This window comes from Petromyzon marinus, unplaced genomic scaffold (assembly GCF_048934315.1).
Source record: "Petromyzon marinus isolate PM22_M1 ecotype Great Lakes invasive population unplaced genomic scaffold, UKy_Petmar_22M1.pri1.0 PM_G_Scaffold_1, whole genome shotgun sequence".
Lineage (NCBI taxonomy): Eukaryota > Metazoa > Chordata > Hyperoartia > Petromyzontiformes > Petromyzontidae > Petromyzon > Petromyzon marinus.
The window spans coordinates 7,750,873-7,770,502 of record NW_027422650.1 but is presented as its reverse complement, the minus strand read 5'-3'; positions in this window follow the sequence as shown (position 1 = coordinate 7,770,502).

Below are 19,630 nucleotides of genomic sequence, written 5' to 3'. Positions count from 1 at the left end.
AGTCAGCCATATTGCATGGGGGACATTGTGCTGGTGGCCATGTCCTATAGGTGACTTCCAAGTCAGCCATATTGCATGGGGGACATTGTGCTGGTTGTCTTGTATAGGTGACTTCCAAGTCAGCCATATTGCTTGGGGGACATTGTGCTGGTTGTATTGTATAGGTGACTTCCAAGTCAGCCACATTGCATTGGGGACATTGTGCTGGTTGCCATGTTGTATAGGTGACTTCCAAGTCAGCCATATTGCATGGGGGACATTGTGCTGGTGGCCATGTTCTATAGGTGACTTCCAATTCAGCCATATTGCATTTGGGACATTGTGCTGGTTGTATTGTATAGGTGACTTCCAAGTCAGCCATATTGCATGGGGGACATTGTGCTGGTTGTATTGTATAGGTGACTTCCAAGTGAGCCATATTGCTTGGGGGACATTGTGCTGGTGGCCATGTTCTATAGGTCACTTCCAAGTCAGCCATATTGCATGGGGGACATTGTGCTGGTTGCCATGTCCTATAGGTGACTTCCAAGTCAGCCATATTGCATGGGGGACATTGTGCTGGTTGTCTTGTATAGGTGACTTCCAAGTCAGCCATATTGCTTGGGGGACATTGTGCTGGTTGCCATGTTCTATAGGTGACTTCCAAGTCAGCCATATTGCTTGGGGGACATTGTGCTGGTGGCCATGTTCTATAGGTGTCTTCCAAGTCAGCCATATTGCTTGGGGGACATTGTGCTGGTTGTATTGTATAGGTGACTTCCAAGTCAGCCATATTGCATGGGGGACATTGTGCTGGTTGTATTGTATAGGTGACTTCCAAGTCAGCCATATTGCATGGGGGACATTGTGCTGGTGGCCATGTCCTATAGGTGACTTCCAAGTCAGCCATATTGCATGGGGGACATTGTGCTGGTTGTCTTGTATAGGTGACTTCCAAGTCAGCCATATTGCTTGGGGGACATTGTGCTGGTTGTATTGTATAGATGATTTCCAAGTCAGCCATATTGCATGGGGGAAATTGTGCTGGTTGCCATGTTGTATAGTTGACTTCCAAGTCAGCCATATTGCATGGGGGACATTGTGCTGGTGGCCATGTTCTATAGATGACTTCCAAGTCAGCCATATTGCATTTGGGACATTGTGCTGGTTGTCTTGTATAGGTGACTTCCAAGTCAGCCATATTGCATGGGGGACATTGTGCTGGTTGTGTTGTTTAGGTGACTTCCAAATCAGCCATATTGCATGGGGGACATTGTGCTGGTTGTATTGTATAGTTGACTTCCAAATCAGCCATATTGCATGGGGGACATTGTGCTGGTTGTCTTGTATAGGTGACTTCCAAGTCAGCCATATTGCTTGGGGGACATTGTGCTGGTTGTATTGTATAGGTAACTTCCAAGTCAGCCATATTGCATGGGGGACATTGTGCTGGTTGCCATGTTGTATAGGTGACTTCCAAGTCAGCCATATTGCATGGGGGACATTGTGCTGGTGGCCATGTTCTATAGGTGACTTCCAAGTCAGCCATATTGCATTTGGGACATTGTGCTGGTTGTATTGTATAGGTGACTTCCAAGTCAGCCATATTGCAAGGGTTGACATTGTGCTGGTTGTATTGTATAGGTGACTTCCAAGTCAGCCATATTGCATGGGGGACATTGTGCTGGTTGCCATGTTGTATAGGTGACTTCCAAGTCAGCCATATTGCTTGGGGGACATTGTGCTGGTGGCCATGTTCTATAGGTGACTTCCAAGTCAGCCATATTGCATGGGGGACATTGTGCTGGTTGCCATGTCCTATAGGTGACTTCCAAGTCAGCCATATTGCATGGGGGACATTGTGCTGGTTGTCTTGTATAGGTGACTTCCAAGTCAGCCATATTGCTTGGGGGACATTGTGCTGGTTGCCATGTTCTATAGGTGACTTCCAAGTCAGCCATATTGCTTGGGGGACATTGTGCTGGTGGCCATGTTCTATAGGTGACTTCCAAGTCAGCCATATTGCTTGGGGGACATTGTGCTGGTTGCCATGTTGTATAGGTGACTTCCAAGTCAGCCATATTGCATGGGGGACATTGTGCTGGTGGCCATGTTCTATAGGTGACTTCCAAGTCAGCCATATTGCATGGGGGACATTGTGCTGGTTGTATTGTATAGGTGACTTCCAAGTCAGCCATATTGCATGGGGGACATTGTCCTGGTTGCCATGTCCTATAGGTGACTTCCAAGTCAGCCATATTGCATGGGGGAAAATGTGCTGGTTGTCTTGTATAGGTGACTTCCAAGTCAGCCATATTGCTTGGGGGACATTGTGCTGGTTGCCATGTTCTATAGGTGACTTCCAAGTCAGCCATATTGCATGGGGGACATTGTGCTGGTGGCCATGTTCTATAGGTGACTTCCAAGTCAGCCATATTGCATTTAGGACATTGTGCTGGTTGTATTGTATAGGTGACTTCCAAGTGAGCCATATTGCTTAGGGAACATTGTGCTGGTGGCCATGTTCTATAGGTGACTTCCAAGTCAGCCATATTGCATGGGGGACATTGTGCTGGTTGCCATGTCCTATAGGTGACTTCCAAGTCAGCCATATTGCATGGGGGACATTGTGCTGGTTGTCTTGTATAGGTGACTTCCAAGTCAGCCATATTGCTTGGGGGACATTGTGCTGGTTGCCATGTTCTATAGGTGACTTCCAAGTCAGCCATATTGCATGGGGGACATTGTGCTGGTGGCCATGTCCTATAGGTGACTTCCAAGTCAGCCATATTGCATGGGGGACATTGTGCTGGTTGTCTTGTATAGGTGACTTCCAAGTCAGCCATATTGCTTGGGGGACATTGTGCTGGTTGTATTGTATAGGTGACTTCCAATTCAGCCATATTTCATGGGGGACATTGTGCTGGTTGTATTGTATAGTTGACTTCCAAGTCAGCCATATTGCATGGGGGACATTGTGCTGGTTGTCTTGTATAGGTGACTTCCAAGTCAGCCATATTGCTTGGGGGACATTGTGCTGGTTGTATTGTATAGGTGACTTCCAAGTCAGCCATATTGCATGGGGGACATTGTGCTGGTTGCCATGTTGTATAGGTGACTTCCAAGTCAGCCATATTGCATGGGGGACATTGTGCTGGTGGCCATGTTCTATAGGTGACTTCCAAGTCAGCCATATTGCATTTGGGACATTGTGCTTGTTGTATTGTATAGGTGAATTCCAAGTCAGCCATATTGCAAGGGTTGACATTGTGCTGGTTGTATTGTATAGGTGACTTCCAAGTCAGCCATATTGCATGGGGGACATTGTGCTGGTTGTCTTGTATAGGTGACTTCCAAGTCAGCCATATTGCTTGGGGGACATTGTGCTGGTTGTATTGTATAGGTGACTTCCAAGTCAGCCATATTGCATGGGGGACATTGTGCTGGTTGCCATGTTGTATAGGTGACTTCCAAGTCAGCCATATTGCATGGGGGACATTGTGCTGGTGGCCATGTTCTATAGGTGACTTCCAAGTCAGCCATATTGCATTTGGGACATTGTGCTTGTTGTATTGTATAGGTGAATTCCAAGTCAGCCATATTGCAAGGGTTGACATTGTGCTGGTTGTATTGTATAGGTGACTTCCAAGTCAGCCATATTGCATGGGGGACATTGTGCTGGTTGTCATGTTGTATAGGTGACTTCCAAGTCAGCCATATTGCTTGGGGGACATTGTGCTGGTGGCCATGTTCTACAGGTGACTTCCAAGTCAGCCATATTGCATGGGGGACATTGTGCTGGTTGCCATGTCCTATAGGTGACTTCCAAGTCAGCCATATTGCATGGGGGACATTGTGCTGGTTGTCTTGTATAGGTGACTTCCAAGTCAGCCATATTGCTTGGGGGACATTGTGCTGGTTGCCATGTTCTATAAGTGACTTCCAAGTCAGCCATATTGCTTGGGGGACATTGTGCTGGTGGCCATGTTCTATAGGTGACTTCCAAGTCAGCCATATTGCTTGGGGGACATTGTGCTGGTTGCCATGTTGTATAGGTGACTTCCAAGTCAGCCATGTTGCATGGGGGACATTGTGCTGGTGGCCATGTTCTATAGGTGACTTCCAAGTCAGCCATATTGCATGGGGGACATTGTGCTGGTTGCCATGTTGTATAGGTGACTTCCAAGTCAGCCATATTGCATGGGGGACATTGTTCTGGTTGTATTGTATAGGTGACTTCCAAGTCAGCCATATTGCATGGGGGACATTGTGCTGGTTGCCATGTCCTATAGGTGACTTCCAAGTCAGCCATATTGCATGGGGGAAAATGTGCTGGTTGTCTTGTATAGGTGACTTCCAAGTCAGCCATATTGCTTGGGGGACATTGTGCTGGTTGCCATGTTCTATAGGTGACTTCCAAGTCAGCCATATTGCATGGGGGACATTGTGCTGGTGGCCATGTCCTATTGGTGACTTCCAAGTCAGCCATATTGCATGGGGGACATTGTGCTGGTTGTCTTGTATAGGTGACTTCCAAGTCAGCCATATTGATTGGGGGACATTATGCTGGTTGTATTGTATAGGTGACTTCCAAGTCAGCCATATTGCATGGGGGAAATTGTGCAGGTTGCCATGTTGTATAGGTGACTTCCAAGTCAGCCATATTGCATGGGGGACATTGTGCTGGTGGCCATGTTCTATAGGTGACTTCCAAGTCAGCCATATTGCATTTGGGACATTGTGCTGGTTGTCTTGTATAGGTGACTTCCAAGTCAGCCATATTGCATGGGGGACATTGTGCTGGTTGTGTTGTATAGGTGACTTCCAAATCAGCCATATTGCATGGGGGACATTGTGCTCGTTGTATTGTATAGGTGACTTCCAAGTCAGCCATATTGCATGGGGGACATTGTGCTGGTTGTCTTGTATAGGTGACTTCCAAGTCAGCCATATTGCTTGGGGGACATTGTGCTGGTTGTATTGTATAGGTGACTTCCAAGTCAGCCATATTGCATTGGGGACATTGTGCTGGTTGCCATGTTGTATAGGTGACTTCCAAGTCAGCCATATTGCATGGGGGACATTGTGCTGGTGGCCATGTTCTATAGGTGACTTCCAATTCAGCCATATTGCATTTGGGACATTGTGCTGGTTGTATTGTATAGGTGACTTCCAAGTCAGCCATATTGCATGGGGGACATTGTGCTGGTTGTATTGTATAGGTGACTTCCAAGTGAGCCATATTGCTTGGGGGACATTGTGCTGGTGGCCATGTTCTATAGGTCACTTCCAAGTCAGCCATATTGCATGGGGGACATTGTGCTGGTTGCCATGTCCTATAGGTGACTTCCAAGTCAGCCATATTGCATGGGGGACATTGTGCTGGTTGTCTTGTATAGGTGACTTCCAAGTCAGCCATATTGCTTGGGGGACATTGTGCTGGTTGCCATTTTCTATAGGTGACTTCCAAGTCAGCCATATTGCTTGGGGGACATTGTGCTGGTGGCCATGTTCTATAGGTGACTTCCAAGTCAGCCATATTGCTTGGGGGACAATGTGCTGGTTGTATTGTATATGTGACTTCCAAGTCAGCCATATTGCATGGGGGACATTGTGCTGGTTGTATTGTATAGGTGACTTCCAAGTCAGCCATATTGCATGGGGGACATTGTGCTGGTGGCCATGTCCTATAGGTGACTTCCAAGTCAGCCATATTGCATGGGGACATTGTGCTGGTTGTCTTGTATAGGTGACTTCCAAGTCAGCCATATTGCTTGGGGGACATTGTGCTGGTTGTATTGTATAGATGATTTCCAAGTCAGCCATATTGCATGGGGGAAATTGTGCTGGTTGCCATGTTGTATAGTTGACTTCCAAGTCAGCCATATTGCATGGGGGACATTGTGCTGGTGGCCATGTTCTATAGATGACTTCCAAGTCAGCCATATTGCATTTGGGACATTGTGCTGGTTGTCTTGTATAGGTGACTTCCAAGTCAGCCATATTGCATGGGGGACATTGTGCTGGTTGTGTTGTTTAGGTGACTTCCAAATCAGCCATATTGCATGGGGGACATTGTGCTGGTTGTATTGTATAGTTGACTTCCAAGTCAGCCATATTGCATGGGGGACATTGTGCTGGTTGTCTTGTATAGGTGACTTCCAAGTCAGCCATATTGCTTGGGGGACATTGTGCTGGTTGTATTGTATAGGTGACTTCCAAGTCAGCCATATTGCATGCGGGACATTGTGCTGGTTGCCATGTTGTATAGGTGACTTCCAAGTCAGCCATATTGCATGGGGGACATTGTGCTGGTGGCCATGTTCTATAGGTGACTTCCAAGTCAGCCATATTGCATTTGGGACATTGTGCTGGTTGTATTGTATAGGTGACTTCCAAGTCAGCCATATTGCAAGGGTTGACATTGTGCTGGTTGTATTGTATAGGTGACTTCCAAGTCAGCCATATTGCATGGGGGACATTGTGCTGGTTGCCATGTTGTATAGGTGACTTCCAAGTCAGCCATATTGCTTGGGGGACATTGTGCTGGTGGCCATGTTCTATAGGTGACTTCCAAGTCAGCCATATTGCATGGGGGACATTGTGCTGGTTGCCATGTCCTATAGGTGACTTCCAAGTCAGCCATATTGCATGGGGGACATTGTGCTGGTTGTCTTGTATAGGTGACTTCCAAGTCAGCCATATTGCTTGGGGGACATTGTGCTGGTTGCCATGTTCTATAGGTGACTTCCAAGTCAGCCATATTGCTTGGGGGACATTGTGCTGGTGGCCATGTTCTATAGGTGACTTCCAAGTCAGCCATATTGCTTGGGGGACATTGTGCTGGTTGCCGTGTTGTATAGGTGACTTCCAAGTCAGCCATATTGCATGGGGGACATTGTGCTGGTGGCCATGTTCTATAGGTGACTTCCAAGTCAGCCATATTGCATGGGGGACATTGTGCTGGTTGTATTGTATAGGTGACTTCCAAGTCAGCCATATTGCATGGGGGACATTGTCCTGGTTGCCATGTCCTATAGGTGACTTCCAAGTCAGCCATATTGCATGGGGGAAAATGTGCTGGTTGTCTTGTATAGGTGACTTCCAAGTCAGCCATATTGCTTGGGGGACATTGTGCTGGTTGCCATGTTCTATAGGTGACTTCCAAGTCAGCCATATTGCATGGGGGACATTGTGCTGGTGGCCATGTTCTATAGGTGACTTCCAAGTCAGCCATATTGCATTTGGGACATTGTGCTGGTTGTATTGTATAGGTGACTTCCAAGTCAGCCATATTGTATGGGGGACATTGTGCTGGTTGTATTGTATAGGTGACTTCCAAGTGAGCCATATTGCTTAGAGAACATTGTGCTGGTGGCCATGTTCTATAGGTGACTTCCAAGTCAGCCATATTGCATGGGGGACATTGTGCTGGTTGCCATGTCCTATAGGTGACTTCCAATTCAGCCATATTGCATGGGGGACATTGTGCTGGTTGTCTTGTATAGGTGACTTCCAAGTCAGCCATATTGCTTGGGGGACATTGTGCTGGTTGCCATGTTCTATAGGTGACTTCCAAGTCAGCCATATTGCATGGGGGACATTGTGCTGGTGGCCATGTCCTATAGGTGACTTCCAAGTCAGCCATATTGCATGGGGGACATTGTGCTGGTTGTCTTGTATAGGTGACTTCCAAGTCAGCCATATTGTTTGGGGGACATTGTGCTGGTGGCCATGTCCTATAGGTGACTTCCAATTCAGCCATATTGCATGGGGGACATTGTGCTGGTTGCCATGTTGTATAGGTGACTTCCAAGTCAGCCATATTGCATGGGGGACATTGTGCTGGTGGCCATGTTCTATAGGTGACTTCCAAGTCAGCCATATTGCATTTGGGATATTGTGCTGGTTGTCTTGTATAGGTGACTTCCAAGTCAGCCATATTGCATGGGGGACATTGTGCTGGTGGCCATGTTCTATAGGTGACTTCCAAGTCAGCCATATTGCATGGGGGACATTGTGCTGGTTGTCTTGTATAGGTGACTTCCAAGTCAGCCATATTGCATGGGGGACATTGTGCTGGTTGTGTTGTATAGGTGACTTCCAAATCAGCCATATTGCATGGGGGACATTGTGCTGGTTGTATTGTATAGGTGACTTCCAAGTCAGCCATATTGCATGGGGGACATTGTGCTGGTTGTATTGTATAGGTGACTTCCAAGTCAGCCATATTGCATGGGGGACATTGTGCTGGTGGCCATGTCCTATAGGTGACTTCCAAGTCAGCCATATTGCATGGGGGACATTGTGCTGGTTGTCTTGTATAGGTGACTTCCAAGTCAGCCATATTGCTTGGGGGACATTGTGCTGGTTGTGTTGTATAGGTGACTTCCAAGTCAGCCATATTGCATGGGGGACATTGTGCTGGTTGTCTTGTATAGGTGACTTCCAATTCAGCCATATTGCATGGGGGACATTGTGCTGGTGGCCATGTTCTATAGGTGACTTCCAAGTCAGCCATATTGCTTGGGGGACATTGTGCTGGTTGTATTGTATAGGTGACTTCCAAGTCAGCCATATTGCATGGGGGACATTGTGCTGGTTGTGTTGTATAGGTGACTTCCAAGTCAGCCATATTGCATGGGGGACATTGTGCTGGTTGTATTGTATAGGTGACTTCCAAGTCAGCCATATTGCATGGGGGACATTGTGCTGGTTGTATTGTATAGGTGACTTCCAAGTCAGCCGTGTTGCATGGGGGACATTGTGCTGGTGGCCTTGTTCTATAGGTGACATCCAAGTCAGCCATATTGCATGGGGGACATTGTGCTGGTTGCCATGTTGTATAGGTGACTTCCAAGTCAGCCATATTGCATGGGGGACATTGTACTGGTTGTCTTGTATAGGTGACTTCCAAGTCAGCCGTGTTGCATTGGGGACATTGTGCTGGTGGCCATGTTCTATAGGTGACTTCCAAGTCAGCCATATTGCATGGGGGACATTGTGCTGGTTGCCATGTTGTATAGGTGACTTCCAAGTCAGCCATATTGCATGGGGGACATTGTGCTGGTTGTGTTGTATAGGTGACTTCCAAGTCAGCCATATTGCATGGGGGACATTGTGCTGGTTGTATTGTATAGGTGACTTCCAAGTCAGCCATATTGCATGGGGGACATTGTACTGGTTGTATTGTATAGGTGACTTCCAAGTCAGCCATATTGCATGGGGGACATTGTGCTGGTTGCCATGTCCTATATGTGACTTCCAAGTCAGCCATATTGCATGGGGGACATTGTGCTGGTTGTCTTGTATAGGTGACGTCCAATTCAGCCATATTGCTTGGGGGACATTGTGCTGGTTGCCATGTTCTATAGGTGACTTCCAAGTCAGCCATATTGCTTGGGGGACATTGTGCTGGTTGTGTTGTATAGGTGACTTCCAAGTCAGCCATTTTGCATGGGGGACATTGTGCTGGTTGTATTGTATAGGTGACTTCCAAGTCAGCCATATTGCATGGGGGACATTGTGCTGGTTGTATTGTATAGGTGACTTCCAAGTCAGCCATATTGCATGGGGGACATTGTGCTGGTTGCCACGTCCTATAGGTGACTTCCAAGTCAGCCATATTGCATGGGGGACATTGTGCTGGTTGTCTTGTATAGGTGACTTCCAAGTCAGCCATATTGCTTGGGGGACATTGTGCTGGTTGCCATGTTCTATAGGTGACTTCCAAGTCAGCCATATTGCATGGGGGACATTGTGCTGGTTGTGTTGTATAGGTGACTTCCAAGTCAGCCATATTGCATGGGGGACATTGTGATGGTGGCCATGTTCTATAGGTGACTTCCAAGTCAGCCATATTGCATGGGGGACATTGTGCTGGTGGCCATGTTCTATAGGTGACTTCCAAGTCAGCCATATTGCATGGGGGACATTGTGCTGGTTGTGTTGTATAGGTGACTTCCAAGTCAGCCATATTGCATAGGGGACATTGTGCTGGTTGTATTGTATAGGTGACTTCCAAGTCAGCCATATTGCATGGGGGACATTGTGCTGGTTGCCATGTTGTATAGGTGACTTCCAAGTCAGCCATATTGCATGGGGGACATTGTGCTGGTTGCCATGTTGTATAGGTGACTTCCAAGTCAGCCATATTGCATGGGGGACATTGTGCTGGTTGTGTTGTATAGGTGACTTCCAAGTCAGCCATATTGCATGGGGGACATTGTGCTGGTTGTGTTGTATAGGTGACTTCCAAGTCAGCCATATTGCATAGGGGACATTGTGCTGGTTGTATTGTATAGGTGACTTCCAAGTCAGCCATATTGCATGGGGGACATTGTGCTGGTTGCCATGTTGAATAGGTGACTTCCAAGTCAGCCATATTGCATGGGGGACATTGTGCTGGTTGCCATGTCCTATATGTGACTTCCAAGTCAGCCATATTGCATGGGGGACATTGTGCTGGTTGTCTTGTATAGGTGACGTCCAAGTCAGCCATATTGCTTGGGGGACATTGTGCTGGTTGCCATGTTCTATAGGTGACTTCCAAGTCAGCCATATTGCTTGGGGGACATTGTGCTGGTTGTGTTGTATAGGTGACTTCCAAGTCAGCCATTTTGCATGGGGGACATTGTGCTGGTTGTATTGTATAGGTGACTTCCAAGTCAGCCATATTGCTTGGGGGACATTGTGCTGGTTGTCTTGTATAGGTGACTTCCAAGTCAGCCATATTGCATGGGGGACATTGTGCTGGTGGCCATGTTCTATAGGTGACTTCCAAGTCAGCCATATTGCTTGGGGGACATTGTGCTGGTTGCCATGTTGTATAGGTGACTTCCAAGTCAGCCATATTGCATGGGGGACATTGTGCTGGTTGCCATGTTGTATAGGTGACTTCCAAGTCAGCCATATTGCATGGGGGACATTGTGCTGGTTGTGTTGTATAGGTGACTTCCAAGTCAGCCATATTGCATGGGGGACATTGTGCTGGTTGTGTTGTATAGGTGACTTCCAAGTCAGCCATATTGCATAGGGGACATTGTGCTGGTTGTATTGTATAGGTGACTTCCAAGTCAGCCATATTGCATGGGGGACATTGTGCTGGTTGCCATGTTGCATAGGTGACTTCCAAGTCAGCCATATTGCATGGGGGACATTGTGCTGGTTGCCATGTTGTATAGGTGACTTACAAGTGAGCCATATTGCATGGGGACATTGTGCTGGTGGCCATGTCCTATAGGTGACTTCCAAGTCAGCCATATTGCATGGGGGACATTGTGCTGGTTGCCATGTTGTATAGGTGACTTCCAAGTCAGCCATTTTGCTTGGGGGACATTGTGCTGGTGGCCATGTTCTATAGGTGACTTCCAAGTCAGCCATATTGCTTGGGGGACATTGTGCTGGTTGTATTGTATAGGTGACTTCCAAGTCAGCCATATTGCATGGGGGACATTGTGCTGGTTGTATTGTATAGGTGACTTCCAAGTCAGCCATATTGCATGGGGGACATTGTGCTGGTGGCCATGTCCTATAGGTGACTTCCAAGTCAGCCATATTGCATCGGGGACATTGTGCTGGTTGTCTTGTATAGGTGACTTCCAAGTCAGCCATATTTCTTGGGGGACATTGTGCTGGTTGTATTGTATAGGTGACTTCCAAGTCAGCCATATTGCATGGGGGAAATTGTGCTGGTTGCCATGTTGTATAGGTGACTTCCAAGTCAGCCATATTGCATGGTGGACATTGTGCTGGTGGCCATGTTCTATAGGTGACTTCCAAGTCAGCCATATTGCATTTGGGACATTGTGCTGGTTGTCTTGTATAGGTGACTTCCAAGTCAGCCATATTGCATGGGGGACATTGTGCTGGTTGTGTTGTATAGGTGACTTCCAAGTCAGCCATATTGCATGGGGGACATTGTGCTGGTTGTCTTGTATAGGTGACTTCCAAGTCAGCCATATTGCTTGGGGGACATTGTGCAGGTTGTATTGTATAGGTGACTTCCAAGTCAGCCATATTGCATGGGGGACATTGTGCTGGTTGCCATGTTGTATAGGTGACTTCCAAGTCAGCCATATTGCATGGGGGACATTGTGCTGGTGGCCATGTTCTATAGGTGACTTCCAAGTCAGCCATATTGCATTTGGGACATTGTGCTGGTTGTATTGTATAGGTGACTTCCAAGTCAGCCATATTGCATGGGGGACATTGTGCTGGTTGTATTGTATAGGTGACTTCCAAGTCAGCCATATTGCATGGGGGGCATTGTGCTGGTTGCCATGTTGTATAGGTGACTTCCAAGTCAGCCATATTGCTTGGGGGACATTGTGCTGGTGGCCAGGTTCTATAGGTGACTTCCAAGTCAGCCATATTGCATGGGGGACATTGTGCTGGTTGCCATGTCCTATAGGTGACTTCCAAGTCAGCCATATTGCATGGGGGACATTGTGCTGGTTGTCTTGTATAGGTGACTTCCAAGTCAGCCATATTGCTTGGGGGACATTGTGCTGGTTGCCATGTTCTATAGGTGACTTCCAAGTCAGCCATATTGCTTGGGGGACATTGTGCTGGTTGCCATGTTGTATAGGTGACTTCCAAGTCAGCCATATTGCATTTGGGACATTGTGCTGGTTGTCTTGTATAGGTGACTTCCAAGTCAGCCATATTGCATGGGGGACATTGTGCTGGTTGTGTTGTATAGGTGACTTCCAAATCAGCCATATTGCATGGGGGACATTGTGCTGGTTGTCTTATATAGGTGACTTCCAAGTCAGCCATATTGCTTGGGGGACATTGTGCTGGTTGTATTGTATAGGCGACTTCCAAGTCAGCCATATTGCATGGGGGACATTGTGCTGGTTGCCATGTTGTATAGGTGACTTCCAAGTCAGCCATATTGCATGGGGGACATTGTGCTGGTGGCCATGTTCTATAGGTGACTTCCAAGTCAGCCATATTGCATTTGGGACATTGTGCTGGTTGTATTGTATAGGTGACTTCCAAGTCAGCCATATTGCATGGGGGACATTGTGCTGGTTGTATTGTATAGGTGACTTCCAAGTCAGCCATATTACATGGGGGACATTGTGCTGGTTGCCATGTTGTATAGGTGACTTCCAAGTCAGCCATATTGCTTGGGGGACATTGTGCTGGTGGCCATGTTCTATAGGTGACTTCCAAGTCAGCCATATTGCATGGGGGACATTGTGCTGGTTGCCATGTCCTATAGGTGAATTCCAAGTCAGCCATATTGCATGGGGGACATTGTGCTGGTTGTCTTGTATAGGTGACTTCCAAGTCAGCCATATTGCTTGGGGGACATTGTGCTTGTTGCCATGTTCTATAGGTGACTTCCAAGTCAGCCATATTGCTTGGGGGACATTGTGCTGGTGGCCATGTTCTATAGGTGACTTCCAAGTCAGCCATATTGCTTGGGGGACATTGTGCTGGTTGCCATATTGTATAGGTGACTTCCAAGTCAGCCATATTGCATGGGGGACATTGTGCTGGTGGCCATGTTCTATAGGTGACTTCCAAGTCAGCCATATTGCATGGGGGACATTGTGCTGGTTGCCATGTTGTATAGGTGACTTCCAAGTCAGCCATATTGCATGGGGGACATTGTGCTGGTTGTATTGTATAGGTGACTTCCAAGTCAGCCATATTGCATGGGGGACATTGTGCTGGTTGCCATGTCCTATAGGTGACTTCCAAGTCAGCCATATTGCATTTGGGACATTGTGCTGGTTGTATTGTATAGGTGACTTCCAAGTCAGCCATATTGCATGGGGGATATTGTGCTGGTTGTATTGTATAGGTGACTTCCAAGTCAGCCATATTACATGGGGGACATTGTGCTGGTTGCCATGTTGTATAGGTGACTTCCAAGTCAGCCATATTGCTTGGGGGACATTGCGCTGGTGGCCATGTTCTATAGGTGACTTCCAAGTCAGCCATATTGCATGGGGGACATTGTGCTGGTTGCCATGTCCTATAGGTGACTTCCAAGTCAGCCATATTGCATGGGGGACATTGTGCTGGTTGTCTTGTATAGGTGACTTCCAAGTTAGCCATATTGCTTGGGGAACATTGTGCTGGTTGCCATGTTCTATAGGTGACGTCCAAGTCAGCCATATTGCTTGGGGGACATTGTGCTGGTGGCCATGTTCTATAGGTGACTTCCAAGTCAGCCATATTGCTTGGGGGACATTGTGCTGGTTGCCATGTTGTATAGGTGACTTCCAAGTCAGCCATATTGCATGGGGGACATTGTGCTGGTGGCCATGTTCTATAGGTGACTTCCAAGTCAGCCATATTGCATGGGGGACATTGTGCTGGTTGCCATGTTGTATAGGTGACTTCCAAGTCAGCCATATTGCATGGGGGACATTGTGCTGGTTGTATTGTATAGGTGACTTCCAAGTCAGCCATATTGCATGGGGGACATTGTGCTGGTTGCCATGTTGTATAGGTGACTTCCAAGTCAGCCATATTGCATGGGGGACATTGTGCTGGTGGCCATGTTCTATAGGTGACTTCCAAGTCAGCCATATTGCATTTTGGACATTGTGCTGGTTGTCTTGTATCGGTGACTTCCAAGTCAGCCATTTTGCATGGGGGACATTTAGCTGGTTGTGTTGTATAGGTGACTTCCAAATCAGCCATATTGCATGGGGGACATTGTGCTGGTTGAATTGTATAGGTGACTTCCAAGTCAGCCATATTGCATGGGGGACATTGTGCTGGTTGTCTTGTATAGGTGACTTCCAAGTCAGCCATATTGCTTGGGGGACATTTTGCTGGTTGTATTGTATAGGTGACTTCCAAGTCAGCCATATTGCATGGGGGACATTGTGCTGGTTGCCATGTTCTATAGGTGACTTCCAAGTCAGCCATATTGCATGGGGGACATTGTGCTGGTGGCCATGTTCTATAGGTGACTTCCAAGTCAGCCATATTGCATTTGGGACATTGTGCTAGTTGTATTGTATAGGTGACTTCCAAGTCAGCCATATTGCATGGGGGACATTGTGCTGGTTGTATTGTATAGGTGACTTCCAAGTGAGCCATATTGCTTGGGGGACATTGTGCTGGTGGCCATGTTCTATAGGTGACTTCCAAGTCAGCCATATTGCATGGGGGACATTGTGCTGGTTGCCATGTCCTATAGGTGACTTCCAAGTCACCCATATTGCATGGGGGACATTGTGCTGGTTGTCTTGTATAGGTGACTTCCAAGTCAGCCATATTGCTTGGGGGACATTGTGCTGGTTGCCATGTTCTATAGGTGACTTCCAAGTCAGCCATATTGCTTGGGGGACATTGTGCTGGTGGCCATGTTCTATAGGTGACTTCCAAGTCAGCTATATTGCTTGGGGGACATTGTGCTGGTTGTATTGTATAGGTGACTTCCAAGTCAGCCATATTGCATGGGGGACATTGTGCTGGTTGTATTGTATAGGTGACTTCCAAGTCAGCCATATTGCATTGGGGACATTGTGCTGGTGGCCATGTCCTATAGGTGACTTCCAATTCAGCCATATTGCATGGGGGACATTATGCTGGTTGTCTTGTATAGGTGACTTCCAAGTCAGCCATATTGCTTGGGGGACATTGTGCTGGTTGTATTGTATAGGTGACTTCCAAGTCAGCCATATTGCCTGGGGGAAATTTTGCTGGTTGCCATGTTGTATAGGTGACTTCCAAGTCAGCCATATTGCATGGGGGACATTGTGCTGGTGGCCATGTTCTATAGGTGACTTCCAAGTCAGCCATATTGCATTTGGGACATTGTGCTGGTTGTCTTGTATAGGTGACTTCCAAGTCAGCCATATTGCATGGGGGACATTGTGCTGGTTGTGTTGTATAGGTGACTTCCAAATCAGCCATATTGCATGGGGGACATTGTGCTGGTTGTATTGTATAGGTGACTTCCAAGTCAGCCATATTGCATGGGGGACATTGTGCTGGTTGTCTTGTATAAGTGACTTCCAAGTCAGCCATATTGCTTGGGGGACATTGTGCTGGTTGTATTGTATAGGTGACTTCCAAGTCAGCCATATTGCATGGGGGACATTGTGCTGGTTGCCATGTTGCATAGGTGACTTCCAAGTCAGCCATATTGCATGGGGGATATTGTGCTGGTGGCCATGTTCTATAGGTGACTTCCAAGTCAGCCATATTGCATTTGGGACATTGTGCTGGTTGTATTGTATAGGTGACTTCCAAGTCAGCCATATTGCATGGGGGACATTGTGCTGGTTGTATTGTATAGGTGACTTCGAATTCAGCCATATTGCATGGGGGACATTGTGCTGGTTGCCATGTTGTATAGGTGACTTCCAAGTCAGCCATATTGCTTGGGGGACATTGTGCTGGTGGCCATGTTCTATAGGTGACTTCCAAGTCAGCCATATTGCATGGGGGACATTGTGCTGGTTGCCATGTCCTATAGGTGACTTCCAAGTCAGCCATATTGCATGGGGGACATTGTGCTGGTTGTCTTGTATAGGTGACTTCCAAGTCAGCCATATTGCTTGGGGGACATTGTGCTGGTTGCCATGTTCTATAGGTGACTTCCAAGTCAGCCATATTGCTTGGGGGACATTGTGCTGGTGGCCATGTTCTATAGGTGACTTCCAAGTCATCCATATTGCATTTGGGACATTGTGCTGGTTGTCTTGTATAGGTGACTTCCAAGTCAGCCATATTGCATGGGGGACATTGTGCTGGTTGTGTTGTATAGGTGACTTCCAAATCAGCCATATTGCATGGGGGACATTGTGCTGGTTGTATTGTATAGGTGACTTCCAAGTCAGCCATATTGCATGGGGGACATTGTGCTGGTTGTCTTGTATAGGTGACTTCCAAGTCAGCCATATTGCTTGGGGGACATTGTGCTGGTTGTATTGTATAGGTGACTTCCAAGTCAGCCATATTGCATGGGGGACATTGTGCTGGTTGCCATGTTGTATAGGTGACTTCCAAGTCAGCCATATTGCATGGGGGACATTGTGCTGGTGGCCATGTTCTAGAGGTGACTTCCAAGTCAGCCATATTGCATTTGGGACATTGTGCTGGTTGTATTGTATAGGTGACTTCCAAGTCAGCCATATTGCATGGGGGACATTGTGCTGGTTGTATTGTATAGGTGACTTCCAAGTGAGCCATATTGCTTGGGGGACATTGTGCTGGTGGCCATGTTCTATAGGTGACTTCCAAGTCAGCCATATTGCATGGGGGACATTGTGCTGGTTGCCATGTCCTATAGGTGACTTCCAAGTCAGCCATATTGCTTTGGGGACATTGTGCTGGTTGCCATGTTCTATAGGTGACTTCCAAGTCAGCCATATTGCTTGGGGGACATTGTGCTGGTGGCCATGTTCTATAGGTGACTTCCAAGTCAGCCATATTGCTTGGGGGACATTGTGCTGGTTGTATTGTATAGGTGACTTCCAAGTCAGCCATATTGCATGGGGGACATTGTGCTGGTTGTATTGTATAGGTGACTTCCAAGTCAGCCATATTGCATGGGGGACATTGTGCTGGTGGCCATGTCCTATAGGTGACTTCCAAGTCAGCCATATTGCATGGGGGACATTGTGCTGGTTGTCTTGTATAGGTGACTTCCAAGTCAGCCATATTGCTTGGGGGACATTGTGCTGGTTGTATTGTATAGGTGACTTCCAAGTCAGCCATATTGCCTGGGGGAAATTTTGCTGGTTGCCATGTTGTATAGGTGACTTCCAAGTCAGCCATATTGCATGGGAGACATTGTGCTGGTGGCCATGTTCTATAGGTGACTTCCAAGTCAGCCATATTGCATTTGGGACATTGTGCTGGTTGTCTTGTATAGGTGACTTCCAAGTCAGCCATATTGCATGGGGGACATTGTGCTGGTTGTGTTGTATAGGTGACTTCCAAATCAGCCATATTGCATGGGGGACATTGTGCTGGTTGTATTGTATAGGTGACTTCCAAGTCAGCGATATTGCATGGGGGACATTGTGCTGGTTGTCTTGTATAGGTGACTTCCAAGTCAGCCATATTGCTTGGGGGACATTGTGCTGGTTGTATTGTATAGGTGACTACCAAGTCAGCCATATTGCATGGGGGACATTGTGCTGGTTGCCATGTTGTATAGGTGACTTCCAAGTCAGCCATATTGCATGGGGGACATTGTGCTGGTGGCCATGTTCTATAGGTGACTTCCAAGTCAGCCATATTGCATTTGGGACATTGTGCTGGTTGTATTGTATAGGTGACTTCCAAGTCAGCCATATTGCATGGGAGACATTGTGCTGGTTGTATTGTATAGGTGACTTCCAAGTCAGCCATATTGCATGGGGGACATTGTGCTGGTTGCCATGTTGTATAGGTGACTTCCAAGTCAGCCATATTGCATGGGGGACATTGTGCTGGTTGCCATGTTCTATAGGTGACTTCCAAGTCAGCCATATTGCTTGGGAGACATTGTGCTGGTGGCCATGTTCTATAGGTGACTTCCAAGTCAGCCATATTGCATGGGGGACATTGTGCTGGTGGCCATGTTCTATAGGTGACTTCCAAGTCATCCATATTGCATTTGGGACATTGTGCTGGTTGTCTTGTATAGGTGACTTCCAAGTCAGCCATATTGCATGGGGGACATTGTGCTGGTTGTGTTGTATAGGTGACTTCCAAATCAGCCATATTGCATGGGGGACATTGTGCTGGTCGTATTGTATAGGTGACTTCCAAGTCAGCCATATTGCATGGGGGACATTGTGCTGGTTGTCTTGTATAGGTGACTTCCAAGTCAGCCATATTGCTTGGGGGACATTGTGCTGGTTGTATTGTATAGGTGACTTCCAAGTCAGCCATATTGCATGGGGGACATTGTGCTGGTTGCCATGTTGTATAGGTGACTTCCAAGTCAGCCATATTGCATGGGGGACATTGTGCTGGTGGCCATGTTCTAGAGGTGACTTCCAAGTCAGCCATATTGCATTTGGGACATTGTGCTGGTTGTATTGTATAGGTGACTTCCAAGTCAGCCATATTGCATCGGGGACATTGTGCTGGTTGTATTGTATAGGTGACTTCCAAGTGAGCCATATTGCTTGGGGGACATTGTGCTGGTGGCCATGTTCTATAGGTGACTTCCAAGTCAGCCATATTGCATGGGGGACATTGTGCTGGTGGCCATGTCCTATAGGTGAATTCCAAGTCAGCCATATTGCATGGGGGACATTATGCTGGTTGTCTTGTATAGGTGACTTCCAAGTCAGCCATATTGCTTGGGGGACATTGTGCTGGTTGTATTGTATAGGTGACTTCCAAGTCAGCCATATTGCCTGGGGGAAATTTTGCTGGTTGCCATGTTGTATAGGTGACTTCCAAGTCAGCCATATTGCATGGGGGACATTGTGCTGGTGGCCATGTTCTATAGGTGACTTCCAAGTCAGCCATATTGCATTTGGGACATTGTGCTGGTTGTCTTGTATAGGTGACTTCCAAGTCAGCCATATTGCATGGGGGACATTGTGCTGGTTGTGTTGTATAGGTGACTTCCAAATCAGCCATATTGCATGGGGGACATTGTGCTGGTTGTATTGTATAGGTGACTTCCAAGTCAGCCATATTGCATGGGGGACATTGTGCTGGTTGT